Genomic DNA, 22,837 nt, shown 5'->3' with positions numbered 1-22,837 from the left:
ACCCACCAATCGAGTTCGCCTCCATATGCGTGTGTGGTTGCCTCAAGGTGCAGGCGGCGGCGGCGGGGCGGCCAGTGGATGTTTAGGGACAGCTTCGGACATATTAAACCCGGGGAACGTAAATATTTAACGAATACTCTATTCTGCAGCCAGTGCGAGGGCAACAAGGAAATCAATTTTTTTTTATGTGGCATATCTCTTTATATTTTTTTCCCTCCCCCTTTTGAGTGGAAAACTTTGTCAGTTTTTGCTGGGCTTCTCGGCGGGCGGAGAGGGCATGCAACATGTGTGTGCTGTTCGGGGTGAAGGGCCGCAGTTTAATAATGAAGTCGGGACTTGGCAGCAGTTAAAATGATGACCCAGCCGGCACCTCACTCTTCCCACAAATGACTGCCAAAAAAGTAAGGAAAATTCCTTGCCACTGGCGGGGTATCTGCTCTCGCAAATTGCAGCGTTAATTGCATACAAGGAACAAGAAGAAAAGTGCCCGGGAAATTGTAACAAAAGGCCGTCTTCATTTCCGTTCCCATTCCGATTTCCCTAACCGAAAAGGGGGCGTGGCAAACGGGGGGAGGGCACCCCACCCCACATAGTTGACAATTGACGCATTTGCAATTCAACACTCGAGCTGAACGGAGCTCGAGCGTTGCGCAATCAGCGGCCTCGCGTTTCACGTCCGTCCTTCGTCCTGCCGCGCCGCCATCCTCGTGCCCGAGAACGTTTAGGCATTTGCATTTTGATGCCTCTGCGGGGCAAGGCAGTGGGCACAAGTGGGGGCGACATAAATATTTGCAGTGTTTGATGTGGCAGCTTCGGGTTTGGCTTCGAACTGGTGGCTCCACGGCACCGCCACACTGAGCGAAACGGCAGGACGCACAATTGAAACCACAGAGAGGTGCCAAAGGTAGTCTCTTTAGACTCTTTGATTGGCATTTTTTGACTCCAAATAAAGCAGCCCCCGCATCAGTGGAGTTCTCAATTTTTAAATAATTTTTCGATCTTGAAAGGGAGTTCTTATCTTAGCCCTATCTTTAGCAAAGGTTTTGTTATTATTATTTTTCTTTTTATTTATTTATTAGTTTATCTATTCGGGATCATCAAGAAAAAGTATACTAAAAGCTCAGAAGTTTCCTAACAAGCTATAACTAATATTGAAATCTAAGATTATGTTTAGTACTATATATCTAAGCTTTCTGTAATAATAAATAACCTTTAAGATACAACATATAATATACTAGTAAATCCAATAAAAAATCCAATAAAAATCTTTAAGATACAAGATACTAAGACTCAAAAACTAGTAAACTAGCGATCGGCAGGCAAAACAATGATATTTTCTTATTCCCCTGCTGTTCCACACTGTTTATGTGGCGGCAGAGAACAAGCAGAGCCATCTTCCATGCCCGCCCAAGGGGGAGGTATGGAAAGTTTCCATTGAAAAGCCGTTGGGCTCAGTGTAACAATGCTGGTTATTTCTATTATTAAGTGTGCGCTGTTTGTGTGGCGGCAGAGCAATGCTTAGCAATTTCTTGATTCGGGTACAGATGGTTCTATGGAAACCCGTTTTGCTCAGTGTAACGATGCTGGCTTCTCGGATTTATTAAGTCGAGCACCAGTGGAATGTGTGTGTGTGTGTGTGCGTGCGTGTGTGTGTGTGTGGGGGGGGGGGGAGGGTCCTGGGAGTGTGTGTGCGGGCGTCTGAGTGTGAGTGTGCATCTTGCTATTCCTGGAGGCGCACTTGCCTTAATTATTGCCTGGCATGCTGCCCGTGGAAAAGGGGGCGTTGGGATAATTGGAAGGTGGAGGGAAACGGGGCTGGGGGCGGAGGGGGAGTGGCCGGGTTGAGTCGTGCAATGGGAAATGGAAAATGGGAAACGGAGTGTCAACAGTTTATGAAGTGGACTCCTCACGCTTTTCCTCCGACTCTGACTAGCATTTTCCCCCCGCTCTCCGCCCGCTCTCCACCCGCTCTTCTTAGTTTTCCTCGCTTTTCCGGCACATTGGGGGCATAATCAAACGGTAATTGGTGCGGGCAACGATTTTGCAAATTGAAAGAAAGCACAGAGAGCGGCGGAGCAGGGACGTCGCGGAGGGGAAAGCGGCGGGTGTGTGCCGGGAGAAAGTCGAAGGGGCGCAGCCAAGGGGGGCACGGCGAGTGCAGACAGAGACAATTTTCTATAAAAACTAAATTTGAAATTGTGTTGACTTAATGTTTGCGCATAAAGCGGCAACCAAAATGGCAAATGCACTCACACGACCAGATGGACATGCTAAAGGACACGCCAAGGGACCCGCACACACACATATCCGTCTGTGCCTGGTTGTGAGTTAGAGGGCTACACCGTGAAAATTCCAGGAGTTCTTAAGTCTCGAAAATCAGTTACGTTTCAAGTACGCCACCAACCTTTTTTTTAAGAATTTTTTAAGTCCCAACAAAGATATAGCAATCTGATATTGAAAACGTATGCTCTCCTTCACAATTGCTATCCAAAATCAACTTCTTACTTAAGAACTGAAAGCTTCTATAACATCTTAAAGATAGGAAATATTTGGTAAACGGCATATCATTCTCTAATAAACTAAGTTAAAATACAAAGCGGGGTATATACAATTTTTTAAATATTTTTAATAATAAAATAAAATAACTTTGAATTTGCCAGATAATTGGGCTTTTGGTTTTATACACTGAATAGTTAAGGTTGGGAACTGCTATTAAACTTTATTTTTCAAAGTTAAATATTTTCATTCATTATTTTTTAGTTTTTCAAATGGGACATTTTAGGTAAATGGGCTTAAAAATTTGTATCATGTATATTTAGGGTGTCAAATTTTATTAAAAATGTATGACTTTAAGGATCACCATTGTTATTACCAATCATTAATTTGCTTCGAAATTTAAAAAAATTATTAAGTACTTACATTTTGTTTCTCCCTGTGCATTTGCGGAAGGATGCCGGGTATTCTGGTGTAGCACTTTGTGCAATGTCTCGCCTCATAGTCGTCATCTTGGTAGAAATTTATTTTCATTGCTGCCGCAGGCAATGGCAATATCAACAGACTGCTGGGCGGTGGGCGGAGGGTGGCGTTGGGCGGTGGGTTGGCTCCGCACTCGCATGGAAAGTCGCCTGACCTTTGCCACGCGTCCCAGCCGAAAGTGTGCCCGACCCCCTGGGTCCCCACTCGATGGCCAAATCGAACTAGGAGCCCAAGTTTTTCTACTATAACTTTAATTCGCCAAAGTTCTCGGAGCTGAGTGGCAATTGAGATTTAATCCAGGAAATATATTAGCTTAAATTCAGCAGCCTTTAAAATAAATGCAGTAATATAGTATTTAAGAAATAGAAGTGATTGGTTATTACCTGAATTGCATTTAGGGTATTTCGAAGGGATAGTACCTGCTAAATTCTCAGTTAAATTAAAGGGCTACTATAAGGCAGTGCACGTTACTAGATTATATTACAACATAATTATCCTTAAAAATTTATATAATTTAATATATGTATAGTTAAACTAAATATTATACCTACAGAAAAATGTTAAAAAAAAATTATATTTAAAAAGCCAAAATCTGCAAATCGATGTTTAACAGTTATTAGCTTAAAACTTGTATAGTTCTTTAAGTGCCCTGTTAATTTATTTGATTTATTGTTATTTAAAAAAGGGATAAACTTGTTTATCTCTTAGAAAAAGTGCTTACGCGTCGATCGAATAATTAGAATCTATAACTTTTTTGCAATACCTATACCAAAAATATTTATAGGTCTGTTTAGATATCTAAGATCATTAGGATAGCAAGACATTCAATAAGTTGGCGCCTGTTTGCCCAACACCCCATGGAGTAGTGTGCCCTCTTTAAAGTTTCTTCCTCGTCGAATATGTTTTACGATTTTTCGGCGAGCAGATTTCTTTCCTTGTCCGCGTCAGTGTGAGTTTCCCTTCTTTTTTTTTGGCAGTCCTCTTCATCCTTTCGGTCCGCAAGGATACTCGCTTTTCCCCTTTCCCGCTTAGCCCCGAACCACTGACAGACAGCGAGCTGGACATTGCCCTCCATCATTTCGGGCAGCAATGAAAGTTGCAGCTTAGCGGCAGCGGCAGCAGCAGCAGCAGCAGCAGCAACAACAGGAACAGTATGAACAGTAACAACAGCAAAAACAGTATGAACAGCAACAACAGCCACAGCAACAACGGGAATGGTTTGAACAAAAAACAACAGCAACAGCAACAACGGGAGTAATATGAACAGTACCAACAGCGACAGCAACAACAGTATGAACACTAACAACAGCAACAACAGTATGAACACTAACAACAGCAACAACAGTATGAACACTAACAACAGCAACAACAGTAAGAACACTAACAACAGCAACAACAGCATGAACACTAACAACAGCAACAACAGTATGAACACTAACAACAGCAACAACAGTATGAACACTAACAACAGCAACAACAGTATGAACAAACAACAGCAACAACAGTATGAACACCAACAACAGCAACAACAGTATGAACACCAACAACAGCAACAACAGTATGAACACTAACAACAGCAACAACAGGGACACTATGCACAGTGACAAAAGCAACAGCAACAGCAACAACAGGCATGGTGTGCACAGTAACAACAGCAACAGCAACAACGGGAACAGTATGAACACTTCTAACAGCAACAGGAACAGAAGGAGCAGCAGCAGCAGCAGCAGCAGCAGCAGCAGCAGCAACAGCAGCAACAGCAGCAACAGCAACATCAGCGACGGCAGCTACGCGTTCAAGTGAAAATTCCGCAGCTGCTGCCCGCACTTCATGTACGTATGTATGTACGCACCATCCACCATAGACTGCGAGTGTGTGTGCGAGTGTTAAGCTTTTGCTCGACGCTTTGTTTTACTGCTTAGCTTTGGTCAAGTCCAGTCTGGGGATGCTCCTGCTCCAACTGCTCCAACTGCTGCTGCTGATTCTTCCACTGGCTCAGCGGGCTCTGCACTGGGAGAAAAAGATAGGAGAAAAAATTGAATACTGTAGGAAAAATACCAATAAACATCTCACTTGATCTTAGGATATCAGGGGATAATAAAAAATAAAGGAATAAAATATCTAAATAAATATATGTATCTACTTCTTAGCCATAAAGTATAACCTAATTTGGTTAAGTCACACTTAATTCTTCTTTTTTGATTTACTGGATTCCAATTTGTTGTATTTTTTTAAGGAAGTGCAGCAAGGAGATGTCGTACCATTTTGTGGTGTTAAAAATAAATACAGAAAATTTCGTAAAATCCTTATATTTAATATATCTGAATGTATTTTCTACATAATTCCAGCCTCTCTGCAAATAAAATGAAATCTGATTACAGTTTATTTTTCATTTCTTTGACTGATTGTTCCAATAAAATAATTGAATAAAATAATATTATAAAAAATGTAGCCTGGTAAAACCAAGTTAACTTCATATTTTAAAAACCCAAAAGAAAAAATCCCAAGCCTTTTAAGATTTTTTTAGTTCTTCCTATACTTCTTCTATGTTTTTTTTCTCAGTGCCCCTCGCTGTGAGTCTGGAGACGTGACTGGCCAGTGGCCACACGCTTGGCGAGATTCCCAACACTTTGTGCCCTCGCGCGGAGGTCGTGGGAGTGGCACCTCAAAGGACGAGGCAGGCGAGTTCTGGTTCAGTGGCGACCCTCGCGCGGGCGTTCACCCACTCAAACGGCCAAACGGCCAATCCCTATCCCCAAGCCCCCAATCCGGAGTCCCCAGTCCCCAGTCCCCAGAATCCCCACCGTCTATTCCCTCGCTCGCCATGATAGCTGTAATCGAGGAAATCCCATAAGAGACGATTTAATCCCATATTTCAAAGTTATTCAAGTGCAAAAATGCCAAAAAGGAATGCAAACATAAGCACTGCCAGGACACGGACGCGGACACGGACATTCTCAAAGACAGTGGAGGGCGGCGGCGGCGGCGGCGGACGGGATCGGGCGTGGGATTGAAGCTCCTATTGGGAACTGGGCCACCTGGTGCAACCTCCTCCTGACCGCACACTTTGCCACTTTGTTGCATTGAATCAATCCCGGGCCGAGCATGCCGGGCCAGCGTTTTCATCATTTCTGTGCGATTGCACTTGATTTCGTTTCATTTAGTTTTCGGCCAGCGCGAGTCCCGTCAAATGGGGGATTCACATTCAGGCGGCGCCTCGGCGAAACTCAGATTGGTAATCCCCAACAATTAGCTGCAGATTTGGACGCTAATTGGACAATCGCACTTGCCCAAACAGGGCACCCTGACTCCTCGGGCCTCGCCCCTGCTGAACTCCACGAATAAGCCCCACAAAACACCGCCATCCTGATCCTGCAGCTCCACTTCATTGCTGGCGAGGCCGGCAAATTAATTGCGTTTCAGATAGTTTATAAATATGGCGCAGCTTTAAATTGGCTCATTAAATTCCATTGACACATTGACAAATTGACACCGCAAAACAGGGTGTGCAGTGGAGTACAGCCAAAAAGTTGGCTCTGGAGTGGGCTAAATTATTAAAAATACAACTTAAAACCATATATTTTGATATGTAATGCAGCTTTTAGTCTTAAAACGAAATCAGATTGCCCATTCTATACCCCTTTCTTGAACGTATCAATTTAAGCTACCTTTAAATCAGATACCTGTTTTGAAAGAAATATAATTTAGAGTTTGATATTCCCTTATTTTTAAATATATCTTCAAGTTTTTGTTGATACACAAAGAGAAATGTACTTAAAAATTGTTCTTGAATTAAGAACTTTCGTTCTTAAAAACCATGTAAGCACATTTTGGGTTCAATGTTCTCAATATTAGAAAAAAATTGTGAGAGGAGAAGAGCTCAACTAAATTACATAAGTATTTTTTAAGATGCTTAAATAGTTTAGTTTAGTGAAAGAACATTTAAAATATTTCTATTTTTAAGAACTCAACTCAAAAACCTTGCATATAAAAGGCAAGCTGCATTAAAAAAAAAAAATAAGATAAGGGTTAACTATTTATATAAATTTAAATACAACTATCTTAAAATATTCTTTTATACTTTTTTTTAGCTTCTTAAATGTTTCGATCTTGTTAGGGCATATATATAATTTGTTTAGTTTCTTTTCATCATTTCTTTTTTTAAATTCGAACATCAAATATTCTATATAGATTTATTTCTTTGCTTAAACAAATAGAAAAGTTAGTGTATCGACATCTTAAGCTTGTATTTTATTGGTATTATAATGGTTACTTACAGCTTTTGGAATTCCCAGATATCGTGTATTTCGGGATCTGCACAGGATGTGGGGCTTATAGGACTCGTCCTGTACCCGAGGCACCCAGTTTTGGGCAACCCACCGCAATCGGAACGCCTCACATGCTCGCCAGAGCAATTTACTCGCGAGCTTTTCTGTTTTTGTTTTGTTTGGTTTATTTTTTTGTATCCTGGGCAGTTGTTTTGTTGCTCCTGACTCCTCGCACTTCCTTTTTCCTATCCTGTTGGGCTGATGCATTTTTTTCGTCCTGCCGATGATATCGTTGCTTTTGTTATTGCTGTCTCGGTTCCCTTTTTTATTTTCTGCGAATTCCTTGCAGTGGTTGTTGCGCCGGGTTTTTGTGCTCTCGTTAGACCCAATATTGAGAACCAGACTCACATACTGCCCCTCTACGGACCACTTTCCTGGGGAAGACCTCCTCGGCTTCCTATGGGTACACTAAAAGAAGGAATCAATAGATCAGTATTGCTTTGAGATTTATTGATGTCTTTAAAGATACCTTAAACTTAAGGCCAAGCTGGTTTTCAAATGTTTCTAAAAATTTCAAGAGTTGAACCTAAAAACAAGCTACTTTTTACAGATTTATAAAACTATCATCATTTTTTAAGGTGTTCTTAAGAAGAAGCCTTCCATATTACCCCTTAAGAAGATCTCTTAAAGATTCTTCCTGGTTTGTTGATTTTTCTTTTCATTTTATTTGAAAAACCATCATTATAGCTGCCTTTTTGTGCATTAAAATATAAATATTTGTTACCTTTTGATCTGGTTTTTTCTTATAGTGCCACCGATGACCCCTTCATTTCCATGGGTCTAGTCTGCTTACGTTTTGACTGCCGCTCGGCACTTGCGAGTCTGCTGCGATGACAACGCTGGAAAAGCCAACCCAAAGGCAAACGTATGAAAAGCGTGCGAAAATACAGGCGGGCGGGCGACAGACAGTATTTCCACATGCTTTTCATACACACACAGCTGGCTTTTCCCCATTTTTGTTGTCATCGCAGTCGCCGTGTGCACATCCATTTGTAGTAATCGCTTTAAAATGATGGCAACAGATTTATGGTGGCTTATCTCGGTGAACTTGGAGTGTGCATAGGTGCTGGAGGTGCTGTTGGAGGTGGTGAGAGCGAAAGCGCTTAGCCAGTCCGCATTTCCCCACTCTCCGAATGCCACATCCCCAATCCCCAATCCCCTATGCCATTCCCCCAACCTTTGCCACCGGCAAGCCAATCGCTGGAAGGCGGCAGGGTGACAATCGCTGGCATCCCGGAGCCTCCATACCGAACGGAATAGACTGGACCTTAGCCATCGATTCAAGAATTCTGATCTAGGTTACATTGGTTTTTTAAGTATATTCTAACCTTTAGATTCTCCATAAGTGACGACCAGGATGCGTAACGTCCTAAGAACTAAGTGGAGCTCTGTTTGACATCGTTCATGGAATATGTTAGACCTCAAAAAAACATGAAAAATATTAATGATTTAAAATATTAAAATATGTTACTGTGTTTACCCAAATTATGAAGAACTTTTCGGGAAATAAAATGCATCTTAAAAGCGCACTTTTCCAAGACATTTCCACTTGGTAGATACGAATATTTGGTACTAGTACTTAATATATACTTTTTTTTTGAAGATACAGAAAATAAATCATAATATATTTCACTGCCAGTTTCTTAATAGCTATTTTAATATATGATATGATATGATATCTTAGAAAAATAACACTACTAAATATAGTTTTCAACGGCTTAACGATTTCTATAAGTATCCTCCCCTATCCGAGGAATACTTTGTCGTGATCCAAATTTCTCAGCTCATTTCTCTCTGGCAAATAAGAACTGGCAACAAAAAACCCTTGATTCGAGCTCAAGGCATTTTTCTGACAGCTGCCTCTGCTTAAGCCCCAAACTCGACCATTTTCCTTGGGTGATTTGTGGCGAATAGTTTGGAGAATGGCAAATCTGGAAAGATGGATTCAAGGAAAAGTCTAAAACGAAGGAGGAATGTCAAGTCAAGGAATAAATTCATAACTGAATATGACACGTTCGCCGCAAGTAAGGCAGCAGGCAGAAAGAACAATATGACAAAGTGTCATAAAAGTTGTACACAAAACTTAAATAGTAACAGCAGCAATTACCCACGGTGAGGGGAAAGGGATTTGCAGGCATAGATCCTTAAAATAAGCTATGAAACACAGGGAATACATCTACTACGTATTAGCTATGATATTACTAGCAAACTTACTATGAAACAAATCACTTTCTACAGCATCCATTGATAATCTATCAATCACAAGGTCCACCCTAGAGTCCGGGGTTCCTTTTCGCACCTGCATGTGTGGCGCCTGTCCGTGCGGAGGTGGCAATTTAAAGGCCATCGCCAGCAGCCTTGACGATCTCACGCCCGACTGGGCAGCAGTTCAGAGTTCGATTCGCTTGGCTTGGGCTCATCATTATCCTCGGCAGCTAAGTCCGAAGGTCTGCCGGGTGATTGACGATGTGGCCAGCAAAACCAGGAACCAGGAGAGGATTGGGATCGGCAGCAGGAAGACTGGTTCGGGCCTCCAGCCCGCTGCAGGGGATCTCCGCTCGGATCTGCTCCGGATGACCACACCTCCGGTGACTTTCCCTGCGTCAGAAGTTGTCCCATCTGCGGTCGGGTCTCTTCCGAATCTCGTCCGGCAGTTAAACATTTATGTCTGCCAAACAAACAGAATGGTCAGCACACTGGTGGGTGGACCATGCCCGGTGGGCTGGCAAAACAATTGTAAGGGGGGACAGCCTAAAACGAGCATCCGCCTGCAACACTAAAGTCCACACGAGCCGCAGACGCTCCAGCACTCCTCCAAAGCCCCCTGTTCGCCAGCAAGCAAGTGCACTGGAAAATATTTATTTAAAACGTATTAGGTATTAATTAAAAACGGAAACTAAACTACTCATAAAAAAGGTTTCTCTTTTATAATGTTGAAAATAAATATTCCAATTTGTGCAGGTCCTACGTGTTACATCTTAAGAATGTTCAGCTAAAGAGAGTGCGAGAGAGATGCAGATATGCCTGCAGCAAATGGGCTGCTTGCGAGATGGCAAATTTGAATTACTTATAACTTTTTAATGAATGGTTCGATCTGAACAGTTTTTAGCTTGTAGATGGTTATTGATAAACAGCAAAGAATCCCATTTTTACTTTTACAAAATGGGCGTTTGTGGGCGTGGCACACTGCTGCAAAAAAGAATACAAATTTACAAATATTAAAAAAAAAAATAATTTCAAAAAGAAATAGCAAGTTCCCAAAAAGTAAAGTAAAATTGAAGCTTATGTAAATTAGGTAAACTACTTTTATAAACAATAAATAGCTGAATTTTTGACTGTTTTTTTTATCTGTATGCATTCGACGGTGGAATGGGGAGTTTGTTTCTGGGGCTGAATCCAAAGCTGGAGGAGATGAGGACCTGAACGAGAACTAGAACGAGAACGAGAACGACAACGACGACATTTACTGTTTACCTTGATTATTTCATCAAAGTTTGAAAATATTTACATTGGCATTCCGAGCTTGGAACGTGATGTAGATATTTATACATGCCGTAGCCGTAGCCGTTTCGTTGCCATTGTCGTTGTCGTTGCCTTTGGTTTTGGTTTTGCCCCCTTGCCCTTTGCCACTGTGCCGCAGTACCAGTTCCATTCCCATTTCCATTTCCATCCTATCCTATCCTATAGATATGGCCGTAACCCCAGCCAAGCGGGAAAGAAACCAGCCCCAGATTCCCCTCAGCTTCTTTGCATTGTTTGTCTCTCTGGCGCCGGTGGCTGGGGCTCTTATTTTTTTGTGGGTGGTGGGTGGTGGGGCAGGATGCCAGAGCAATAAGTTTATTCTGATACACAAAATTAATACGTTGTTGGCATCAACTCATGCATCCCAACCACTCCGCCATCGCCTTGTCACTCACTCAGTCGCTCAGTCAGTCAGTCACTCAGTCAGTCACTTCGACACTTGCCACTTGTAAACGACATTTTATTAGTAAAGTTTATTTAAATTCGTTAAAGATGTGTGTCTGGGTATTTGTGCTTGTGCTGCCCCCGAACATCGAACTGTGAACTGCCGCATTCGTATTCAAAAGATCAACATATTGCGTTACGTGGTGTATTTTAAATTCAAAATTGACTTTCGAGCACTTACAGGCGACACAACAGCAGCAGTCGGCGATGGGGAGGGGCTTTTCCTATGCTAGAATGGAGCCAGGGGAAGCCCCAACCAAGGCAGCTGGGGAGCTGGGGAGCTGACTCGACGACCTGCTTATCGCAATGCCGAAATCCCCGAGGGTGGCACTGATTTGCCGGAGGGCAAAGGTCGCAGGAGGAGGTCGCCGCTGGAGGAGGCGTCCTGGGTCGCCAAACTATGACCCGGTGAGATCACGGATAGGCACTGAGCAGCCGGCTCGATTGAATTGTTTCTGTGTAATCGCTTTGAGTAAGTGAATTCTAGACCCCTCCCCCAGCGCAGTTTAAGTAACTTGGGGGACGTGGGAGTGGCGTGCCGACTTAATTGAAGCTTCGGGTTGTAATCACGTTGTTAAGGTGTTTGCCGGGACAAAAATCCGGCCGTTCTGTTGTTCGTCTACTAGAGCTCTCATAAATACTCGACCCTTGCCAAGCATTGATTGCTTTTTTATTGTAAGAGGGTGGAGGCTTTTTGAAATATACTTAATTGACTTACATTTCAGGAAATCCCTTTTACAAACAAATCATATACAAGTATTTAAAACAAAAGTTTTGTATCGTACTTCTATTCTACTTAAGAATCATCATCATAATCATCACAAAAACATTTTTAATTTTATATTGGAGATATATTATTTTTTCAGATTTTTATCTGAGGACGATATCACATACTACGTTTCTGGTATGAAGTAATAAAAGAGAATAATATGGAAATGGTTTATGTAATAAAAATAATATTGATCAGTTCCCAATATATGTATATTTTCCTGAGATTTAAAAGAAAATATTATATTTTATACTATAGTAACTATTATAACATTAAATCAATAAATTTGTTAATACTATTATAATGATTCTACATATAGATTTCTTTATTATATTGTACTATTCTAGTAGTAGACCTATACATTTTATATGGTATGACCATACATGTTTAAATTTTAGCTAACTGTCTGATTTAAGAAGTCCTTCAGTAAATTTCTAACATGTTTTTAAGCTCAAGACCTTTTTTATTTTAGATATTTAAGAAAAATTTAAGGTAGTTAGTATTTATTTAGTATTAGTATTGATGCCGAAATTAAATATTCTCTCTTGCATTTCTTCTGTAAAATATTATTAAAATATTAAAATACCACCTAATGGGTTATAAATACCTTCACGAGCCCGTTGTGCGCCTCCTGGCATTCCCATCGATGGGCAGCTCCCGCCTTGCCGTGGTCCAAATTGCTCGGCCCGCCTGTCCCTCGTTGGCAAATAAAAGCTGGCAACTGGAAAATCAGGACAAAAAAACACTTGATTCGAGCTCAAAGCGTTTTTCTGACAGCTGCCTCTGCTTAGACCCCAATCCCGATCCCGGCCCCCAGGCGGCGTGGGCGATGGTTTCGAGACTGGCAAATCTGAAAGCGGAGCCTCAAAGATGCAGCAGGAGCAGGAGCTGGAGCCGGGCAAGGATCTCAAGGAGGAATGCAACTGGGCCAGGAATAAATACATAACTGAATATGACACGTTCGCCGCAAAGTACGGCAGCAGGCAAACAAGGCAGGGAAAAACAAAAAACAATACGACAAAGTGTCATAAAAGTTGTACACAAAACTTAAGAAGTAGCTGCAGCAACAATTGCCCACTGTGCGGCGAGGGACGCGGGACGCGGGAGTGCTAAGCACTTGGAAAATGACATAGGCAACTGCAATTGTTGCAACTTGTTGTGCAAAAATAATAAGGAAGCGAACTTAAAATGATTACACGCCAAAGTTTTGCCCTGCAATTTGCCATCGAGGTGGAGCCAAGGAGGGCCCAAAGATTTGCATCCACCATCTGCAGTGGCTGAACTTTGCATGTGGGGCGAAATTGATTGGGCTTTTCTTTTTGAGGGGGTGGGGGAAATTCGATATTTCCCGCCTCCCTGCTCCACTGTTGGCCAGGACTCGCTTTCATTTGTATTCAATATGATTTTGGCAGGCCATAAAAAGGCGTTTAACAGCGGCGAGGGGATAGATTGGGCCATGAATTGTGCCATGAATTGGGCCGGCAATGTGAGTCAAGTGCGGGTGCCGAGATTTTCATTTCACATATTGCCCCCGGCACACAGCCCGCACAGCTGCCGGGCCCATAATCATCGCCATCATAGCCAGTTGCCTGTTTTTCAGATGTCTCCCACTCGCCATAACCATCGAGACGTGGCCAAAGTTTATGGTAAATGCCAACTATTTAACGCTTATTTCGGTGCACTTCCCAGCTCCCTCCATGGGCCGGGCTTTGCCGGAGTGTCGACTATTTATGCGGACTACGCCTCAATGCACATGGTGCGAAATTCACATTCATTTGTAAATGTTTTGTATAAAAATGGCGATTCATATGCATATGAATACGCGGCAACAACATATATTAAGGCTTTGATTTTAATTAAATGAGAAAAGGTAATTATCAGAGTGCACACATGAATATTAAAACCGAAGCGAGCCGAAATATGGCACTTTAAGATACACATTTCGGCTGTTTAGTTGGGGTGTATTTTGGCGATTTCAGATATATCACTTGCTTAAAAATAAAGTACTCCAATGTACTTAATTTTGGGTATTTAATTACACTTTATTTCATCGAACCAAGAAGGTAATATGAAATATCTTTAGACTTAAACGACCGAAAATATGATACTTTGTTATACAAAAGTTCGGCTACATTTGAGGGGACTTAGAATAGCACTACTCTTATTTTTAAAAAATTGGGATAGAAATTTCGGTTATTTAGTTACATAATATTTCATGGATTTAGGAATATATCAGGTCATTTAAATTATCTTAAAACTGAAACAACAAAAAAAAAACATTTAATTTTGGTAATTTAGTTACAATTTATTTCATGGATTTAAAAACTTTGCAATCATTTTCATCGGGTTGAATAAAATATCTTTAAGGTGAAACGACCTATGATACTTTAAGATACAAATTCATTATGCTATATTTTATGGATTTTAGAACATAGAACATATTTTTTTTAATAATAAATAATACCCTAAGTTTAGAACGACCTAAAAAGTATTACTTTAAGATACAAATTTCGGTTATTTAGTTACTATTCAATGAATTTTAGAATCATTCACTTTACCTAAGCAGGTCATCTAAGCCATCTTAAAACTGAAATTACCCTAAATATTATTCTTCAAGATACAAATTTCGGTTGTTCAGCTGTACTTCATTGAATGGATTTAACCATCCTCCAATCTCTTTGATCAGGTCATCTTAAGTGCAGTATAAGCAACATCTATAAAATATTGTTCTAGCCATAACCATAACCAGTGGCCTTTGGTGAATCTGAAGAGAGGTTCGAAGCAAATCTTGGCTTGCTTATCGAATAAAATCATTGATTTATTTTGCACACTCAGACATTATTTGGCAAACGGCCTGCCCCTGAAATTTCTATGATATTTAGCATCTCATTCGGGCAAAAGGATGATGGGTTTTGAGCTGGCACCCGAGGGGGTATTATAAAGTCATGTTATCCTGTTGCGATTGTGCAAACACAATCGAAGGTGGCCCGGGGAGTGGCCCTGTGTTTGTGCATCATTTGATTAACGTAATCGAATGACACGCCATATGTCAGTCAGCCAGAGAGGCGTCGACTCATCCCAGGACCCATTCACATACCCATTCCCCACACCATGCCCAACCCCTATACCATCCATCCATCCATCCTGCGGGCGAGTTAAACGAAGTAAGTCGGTAAAAAGTCACCGGGGCGTACATGTGAAAGTCACTTGGGCTCTCGCATGTCTCTGTTTGATAAACAATTGTCACTTATACGGCAGGGCGGATCTGGGGGCGCACACAACACATGTAGCAAAATCAATTTTCACCTTTTCACTTGATCAATTTCTTAACGGCAATGAAAACTTTTCTGCGAAGTAAGCCGAGCGCACGGCTGCGGAATGTCAAGCAGGCCAGGAAGCCAGCACTCCTCCAGGATAAGTGCGGGCCAAGCTGGAGGAGCAGGAGGCGGAGCAGGAGGCGGAGCAGGGGAGGCACAGATAGCATCATTTGCATTTCCACGCACAGCCCCCACTCACCCGCACGCACGCTAGCAGTTAGTTGGGCGGCGGAAGCGAGTTCCGGAAGGGCCTGGAGAGGGTAGGCATACGGGTTTGGGAGGTGTGCCACTGCACAGTGGTCAAAAGTAGGCGAAAATTGGTAGTAAGTGCTAACCCTTCTGGGGGGAACAGCAGAGCAGTTAAAACAAAAATGGGAACCTACAAAAAAAAAAAAACATATATAAAAAGAAAATGTGATTAAACTTGTTTTTAAAATTCTAATATCATCAATATTAGGTATTTCATTTTGAGGTGTTTCACTATCCATTATTAAAAAATATTAAAAAAAAACCTAATTAAACTCATTTACATAGACATTATTTCACAATTACATTTTTTCATGGGTTCATATTTGTTTCCAACTCAAATACAAAAATATTTTTAGATTATAATTTAATTTAAAATGTTTTTTTTTTAAGATTGTAAAATAAGCCCTGTAAAAAAATCTGGCCTTTCTACATCAAAACGTTAAAGATGCTTTAAATTTGGAATTTAATTCGGGCATGTTAAATTAAATGAAATACATAAAATAATTTATTATCCTGGCCCACTAACTTATTGCAGATGTCACGTCACTGTGCATTGCAGCTTTCTCACTTTTCGTTTCGTTGCGTCCCATTAAAAATTATGTTGAAAAGAAAAGCAGACGGAGGCGGAGCAGCAGAAATAACACACGGACATGGTCACGGATGCGGCTGATTCGGATACGTTCCAAGGAGCTGGAGCTGGAGCTGGTGCCGGGCATGGAGACGGGGATGGGACCCCGGCCTCGTCCGGAAGTAGCAAATTTTCATTTTATTATACCCGTTACACGCTGAGAAAAAAGGGGCATCAAGCGCTTCCGACTCTATAAAGTATATATGTGGTGCATATATCTTTGATCAGGGGTCGATTCGTTTGCTGGAAATTAGGAGATGTTATATTTAATATTTTAAATATATTATTTAACAAGTTCTTGCATTTGATGTTTAATAAATTGTGGGTTTCTTATTTTATATTATTTTAGAGATTATTGGGTGTGGTAAAGTCGAACTAGTTAAATAATATAAAAAGTATGTGGATGTTTTCTTGAAATGTTTTTGCCTTTACATCTAACTAAGCCTCTTTCCTTTCTTTGACAACAAATTAATGGGTTACTGATAGTCGAGTAACTCGATTTAAATTCTCGCTCTTGTTTATTTTGCAAAGTGCCTCCCCGACAAAGGGGTTTCGGTTTCGGGCTGGGGCGGGTGGATGGGAAAAGGGCAGGAAGCGGCACCGACGTGTCACGGCCCTGACAGGAGTCGTGTCACGGCAACAGGGCGGATGAAGTTTGCTTCATTGGCTCAGCATAATTGTTTCCTTTTGAGCTCCGGCTGCTCTGACTGCTCCGGCTGCGCCCCTTCGCCACAAGTCCTCTGAAATTTACATGCCGACTCAGGCGAGTGGAAGTGAGTGGACAGTGGACAATGGACACGGCACACTGGACAATGGCCAGGTCCTGGGAATGAATCTGTATCTGGACGAGGACGTGGATGTGGACCAGAGCCTGAACGCTGCCTGACATGTCCTGACTGGCGTCGACAGGCGATAATGATGCCGTCCGAAGATCGTCGGGACATCGACTGGTTCACCCCGGCCCCATGGCCCCCATGTAGAGTCGGGGTCGTTCACTAATTGATTGACCTGCCCAATTTTATGGCCTGTCAATGCCGCTGATTGACTGACCGACTGACTGCCTGATTGACAGATGCACGAGGCGTGACTGCCTCACATCCACATCCATTTGGTGCGCTGTTACTTTTAGTGCGACTCGTTGGCGACGGCGATGACCTCGAGATTGGTTGTGCAGCTCTTAAACGGACTCGCCCGCAGCGGCCGCAGCCGCAGAAGTCGCATTTAATTGACCAATAAAACGGACCGGATGACCGAAATGAAGCCACCGACGGCAGCAAGCAGCGCGAATGCCGTTTAAAGCGTATGTTACAGGCGCAAAATGAAAAAAAAGTGGCGCCCAACGTGGGGCCCTTCTGCAGAAGGGCTAAGGGAATGGGTAAGGGCTTGGAGTGCTTAAGCCCGCCTCTGCCCTTTTCCTTTTCTTATTAGCAATTGATGTGCATACAAAATACAAATTAATTTTGTCATCCGCAGACACATCTATATCTCAGTGAGCCGGTGTTTGGTTTACGTTTCCTTTGGCCTCTTTGTGTCCCGGCTGGGCGGGCGAATGGGGTTGGAGCTGTACGAAAAGCAGGCGGTAATCGAAAGAGGAGCAAAAAATTGCCACGCAGACATAATGGCAACGTTCGAGGGGGCCAAGTGGAGAATTTGAATGGAATCCTATGTCAAATGTCGCACAGACCTACTCGATTGTATGACTCATTCACACACACTCAACGGAAACAGCAGGAGCTGGGATCTCCCATGCATACGAGAGGTACTCAGCTCGTCAGTTCGTCAGTTCGTCAGTCAGTCATTTCGTCAGTCAGTCAGTCAGCTGGTCCGTCTGTCAATGGGACAGACATTGTGCTAACGTGAATTCGTGAACGAATGGAGAAAGGGTGGGAGCCAGCGATATTCGCAACGATGTTCCCCATTACAAATTCAATTACATGCTTAGCTACACTTTAGAGAAATTGAATTTTTATGTGCATTTATATTTAGTATATTTTTACATCCCCCACTCCATGTGCCAGGTGGAGTACAGTGCTAGTACAGAAGTAGGAGAGCTCGAGGCCCTGCGGTTAGCTAAGGGATTCCATCAGCCATTTTCATAGTCGCATCGAGTCGACATCTTAATCTCCGAGCTGTGCACAAGTGGAATTGCAACTGGCCCCATGGCCATTGCCACCGCCCCTTTATACCAGTATTTATCCTCGAGCCAGGAACCATCGAGACGATTCGGAAATAGATCGCTACGGCTTGTCTAACTGAGGCGACACCTTAATTATGGCATTGCCAGACAGCACGAAAAAAAAGGAAAGTCGCGCCTGCAGCTTGAATTTGGCTTAACTGCATCCTGGCATCCTTGAGTCCTTGTTTCCGTGCATCCTTGCAGCCATCCAGCCATCCGCAAGCAGACGCAGAAAGGATGCGTGACAGACAAGAGAACGAGGCATTGTCTCCTGACGAACTAAATTAGATTTCGGTTTGGCGAATGCCAGGGCCAAGACTTGGACCTCCACAAACCACGCAGCGCAGTTTACAGACAGAAAAAATCATTCCGAATTTTTAGTTATTTACTTTTACCAATGAACAGAAAAAAAGAACAAGGCAAAAAATCAAATTTTCGCCAAAAACTGGGCTCCTTATTTTCCACCCAAAAAAATTCAGTATTTTGGCCGAAACAAAAAAAGTATTGGTCCAAAAGTAGAATGTCATACCTTGCTGAGCTCGTAAAAAAATTTCCAATAAACTGGCATTCACATCTTGAAAATTAATTTTTTGAAAATTTTTCGCAAAAAATGACGATGCTACCCCTTGCAAAAAAATCGAAAATTTGTCAAAATTTTTAGTTTTCAGAACCGGCCAGGAAATGACTGAGCTTGATTACCTAGTTTGTTAGCAGTCCAAAACAGTGCGTCTTTTGGGGCTCTGACCATTTTGGCCAAGTTACACAAAAAAAGGTTAAAGGAAAAAATCGGTTTTTCGCCAAAAACTGGGCTCCTTATTTTCCACCCAAAAAAAAATTCAGTATTTTGGCCGAAACAAAAAAAGTATTGGTCCTAAAGTAGAATGTCATACCTTGCTGAGCTCGTAACAAAATTTCCAATAAATTGACATTCACACCTTGAAAATTAATTTTTTGAAAATTTTTCGCAAAAAATGACGGTGCTAAAAATCGTAATATTTGATAATTTGTTTGTATTATCTGACCATTTCTGGTGAATTTAGAGGAAGCTTTTGAAAGGCAGTTTTTGAAAAAGACTTAGACTAGTTTGTTTGAAGTGTAGATGGCATTCATGTCGCTGTTTCCCACAACTCGCAGCACGATCCGCACATGCTCATCGCACGCACCGACTCCCGGCTGCCAGCCCATCCTTATCCACATCCTCAATGCCGTTCCCATCCCCACGTGAATGCCGAAGAGAACGCAGAGGGATAACCGAAGTGCATTGTAGACTTGTAGTCCCGGTCTCTGTTGGCTCCGAGGCGCCCGGGCCCAAGCCCAAGCCCAAGCCCAAACCCAAACCCAAACCCAAACCCAAACCCAAACCCAAACCCAAACCCAAACCCAAACCCAATCCACAATCCACAGCCCACAAGCTACCCAGAGTGGTTTAAGGCTGCTTCTTTCGGCTCTTCCTCTCTGGGCCGGCCTTTAATTTTAAGACCAAAATAGCGAAATAACATGAAAGGCCACCCCACGAACGGGCTGGAATGAAATGGAAACAATGCTCGAAATTATTATGCCCCAGCGCGACACCTCCTCCGGATCTTTCTCCCGATCCTGCTCCCGCTCCTGGCTCCTCTTTAACTGCCGTGGCAGAGAGTCCTCGAACTTTTGGCCCTAGTCAGACAATGATTCCTAATTCCAAATGATGGTCACGGGCAAGGAAGCGGCGGTTGCCTTCGAGATGGCTGCCCGTCCTTGCGCTCCAGACCAAGTTCCCTGGGCTAATTGAAGCCACTGAGTCACCGCAACTCGGTGAGGGTATGCAGTCTTTGACTTGGTCGTGCAGTTTCAGTTTTCGGTTTCCAGTTTTCGGTGTTTCGGGTTCCTCTTTCTTCACTGGCTGCTTGTCTTCTCCACTGGCTGGCTAGCTGGCTGGCATTCCATTTCAATTTGTTGCAGTTACTTTAAACAATTACCAAGGCACACGAACAGCTGCAATGGAGAGGGAGGAGTAGGGGGAAAAAAGAAAATAAAGCGAATGGCCAGCAAGTGGTGACCCAAGTACCCCTGTTGGTGACCCAAACAGGTCGGGTTTTGTTCTTTTGAAAATGCATGCCCCAATATAATTTAATGACGAACAAGGACGGCGGACAGAGGGCGAGCCTCTGCCTCTGCCTCTGCCTCTCCTGTGTGTAAATCTGTAAATTTTATGCGACAATTGAGGCAAAAATGAAATTTGTCCCGTCCGCAAAATGGGTAAAGATGGGCTCTGTGGTCGGGAGGGGGGGGGTGGCTTGATGATTTGATGAGGCGCCTTTCCAGATACCCAGATATCCAGATATCCTATAACCAATCCGGGCAGCCCCCTTTCGACTCCTTTTTGTCCGTAAACGTGGAATACAAATTGCACTCATTTTAGTTTCTCACGTTTGTTGCATGTCGAACATGACTGCAACGCGCACGCACACAAATTGACACACACTCGCACACACATGGCCATGCCCCAAAAGGAGGTAGGCCTCGACCTCTGCTTAGTTCTGGGAAAACCCACCTGCCCCTCCACCCGGCCGCCTTCGTCCTGCAATCTCCTTTCTCGATTCCAGGACCCCCGAACGACCATGCCCGCAGCTTCGCCTGCTGCTCTGTTTTCCTGTCGCTTCATCGGCATGCGACAAACGGAAATGTTGCTTTTATGCTTTAAATATGGCAACTTTGTGGTGTCGACAGACACACTCTCACACTCAATGGTGGCTCATAGATACCCACACGCACACACTGCCGCAATCCAGCACTGCGAAAAAATATATGATTTTTTTTGAAAGGGGAAATCAATTACGAAATAATTGCTACATTTGCCTACTTTAGGTTATTTATTGTTTTTAAGCCAAGAACAAGAACAAGAGTACCCTTATAATTCCCAAGTGCTTGATTCAGCACTGCTTGCATTCTGAGTACTATGCTCTCATAATATATGCAATTCAGTTTATAGGAAAATCTATTCCTTATTGATTTTACACTTCCCTTTTGAGATTATTTTATTTTTCAGGTCCTTCAATCACAAATAGTAGACACAATGTGCAAAATAATGATGGCACCCTTATAAGTGTTCCAAGTGCTGAATGCAGCACTGCTTGCTTTCGAAAATCTATCCTCTAAAAAAATGCGTATTGGGGTTTATAGAAAAATCAACTTTAAAATATATTTCACATTTCTGATTTTCAGTGTATTGTATATTTTAGAGCCATTAAGCAATAATACCATACGAACTGCATTAATATATTGAGGGTGGTCTTACAATTCCCAAGTGTTGGTTCCTGCACTGCTTGCTTGTCTACACTGCCTACGTTTCCATTGATTTTTTCGAGTGCATTGACAGTCGTGTCGATTGCACGTCTTGCCTGGCCCTCATCCAGAGGCTTGCTGGGTACGCTGCCTATGCATCAGCCGCATCCTCCTCGTCCTTTTCGTCCTGAGCTCCTCTTTTGTGTGACTCTATCACAGGGGCCACGAGTGTGTGTATGGGCGAGTGTGAGCGAGTGTTTGAGCGATCGACCATGAAGCCTTCATTATTGCATTTCATGATTTTGCGGTTCTTTATGCTCGTCCCTTTACACTAGGCGGCGACACAAACAGGGAAAGCTTCTGCGGGAAAGATTGCTGGCAATGGGTGGGCCAGGGTGGTCGTGGCCGGGGCAGGACACTGGCCGTGGACGTGGACGTGGACGAGAAGCGTCTGCCATGTGCCATGTGCCATTTGCCATGTGTTTGGCCTGGCCGGGACTGGTGTCGACACTTTCACAACATCCACAACACACCGACACAGCCACATCGGCATCCATCCACAAAGACATCAGAGTCAGGCCCTGGATATGGCTTTGCCCCTCGTCCTACATTCATTTCCATCTCGAGAAACGACTCGCTCCTCGCCTCATTCAAATTTTCAATATTTTCTATGTGTGTGCTGCCGGTCGTTATCACGCATTTCCTGCCATTTGCATCGACATCGTCGTCGACATATAGATCCACATCCACATCCACATCCACATCCGCATCTGCATATCCATTGCCATTGGCATTGGATTGGTAACGGGAATTGCAGCCGCAAGACACTGGCTACGTGGCCAGCAGCCGACTTGACCAATTTGCCGCCCCTGCGGTTCCGGGTTGAGCGCATTAGGCCATCGCACAGTGGGCCATCGCACAGTGGGCCCTCGCACAGTGGGCCTAACCGATCATGTGGAGCTCGAACCAAATCGAAGTACACAGGCAGCCGGGGGAAGCAATTGAGCATGTGTACCCATAAACCAAGAGTGGCAGGGGTTGAGGGTTAGGGGTCGGCTGTTCTATAAGATGGCAAAGAGTTGGAACTTTCCACATATTTAAGAGAGTATTTTAGGGTCTTAGGGTTAAGTATTTTGGAATTCCACTTTACTAAAATATAAAAAT

The sequence above is a fragment of the Drosophila biarmipes genome, chromosome X (assembly GCF_025231255.1).
Source record: "Drosophila biarmipes strain raj3 chromosome X, RU_DBia_V1.1, whole genome shotgun sequence".
Taxonomy (NCBI): domain Eukaryota; kingdom Metazoa; phylum Arthropoda; class Insecta; order Diptera; family Drosophilidae; genus Drosophila; species Drosophila biarmipes.
The sequence above is the reverse complement of the archived record's forward strand: the minus strand, read 5'-3'. Positions refer to the sequence as shown.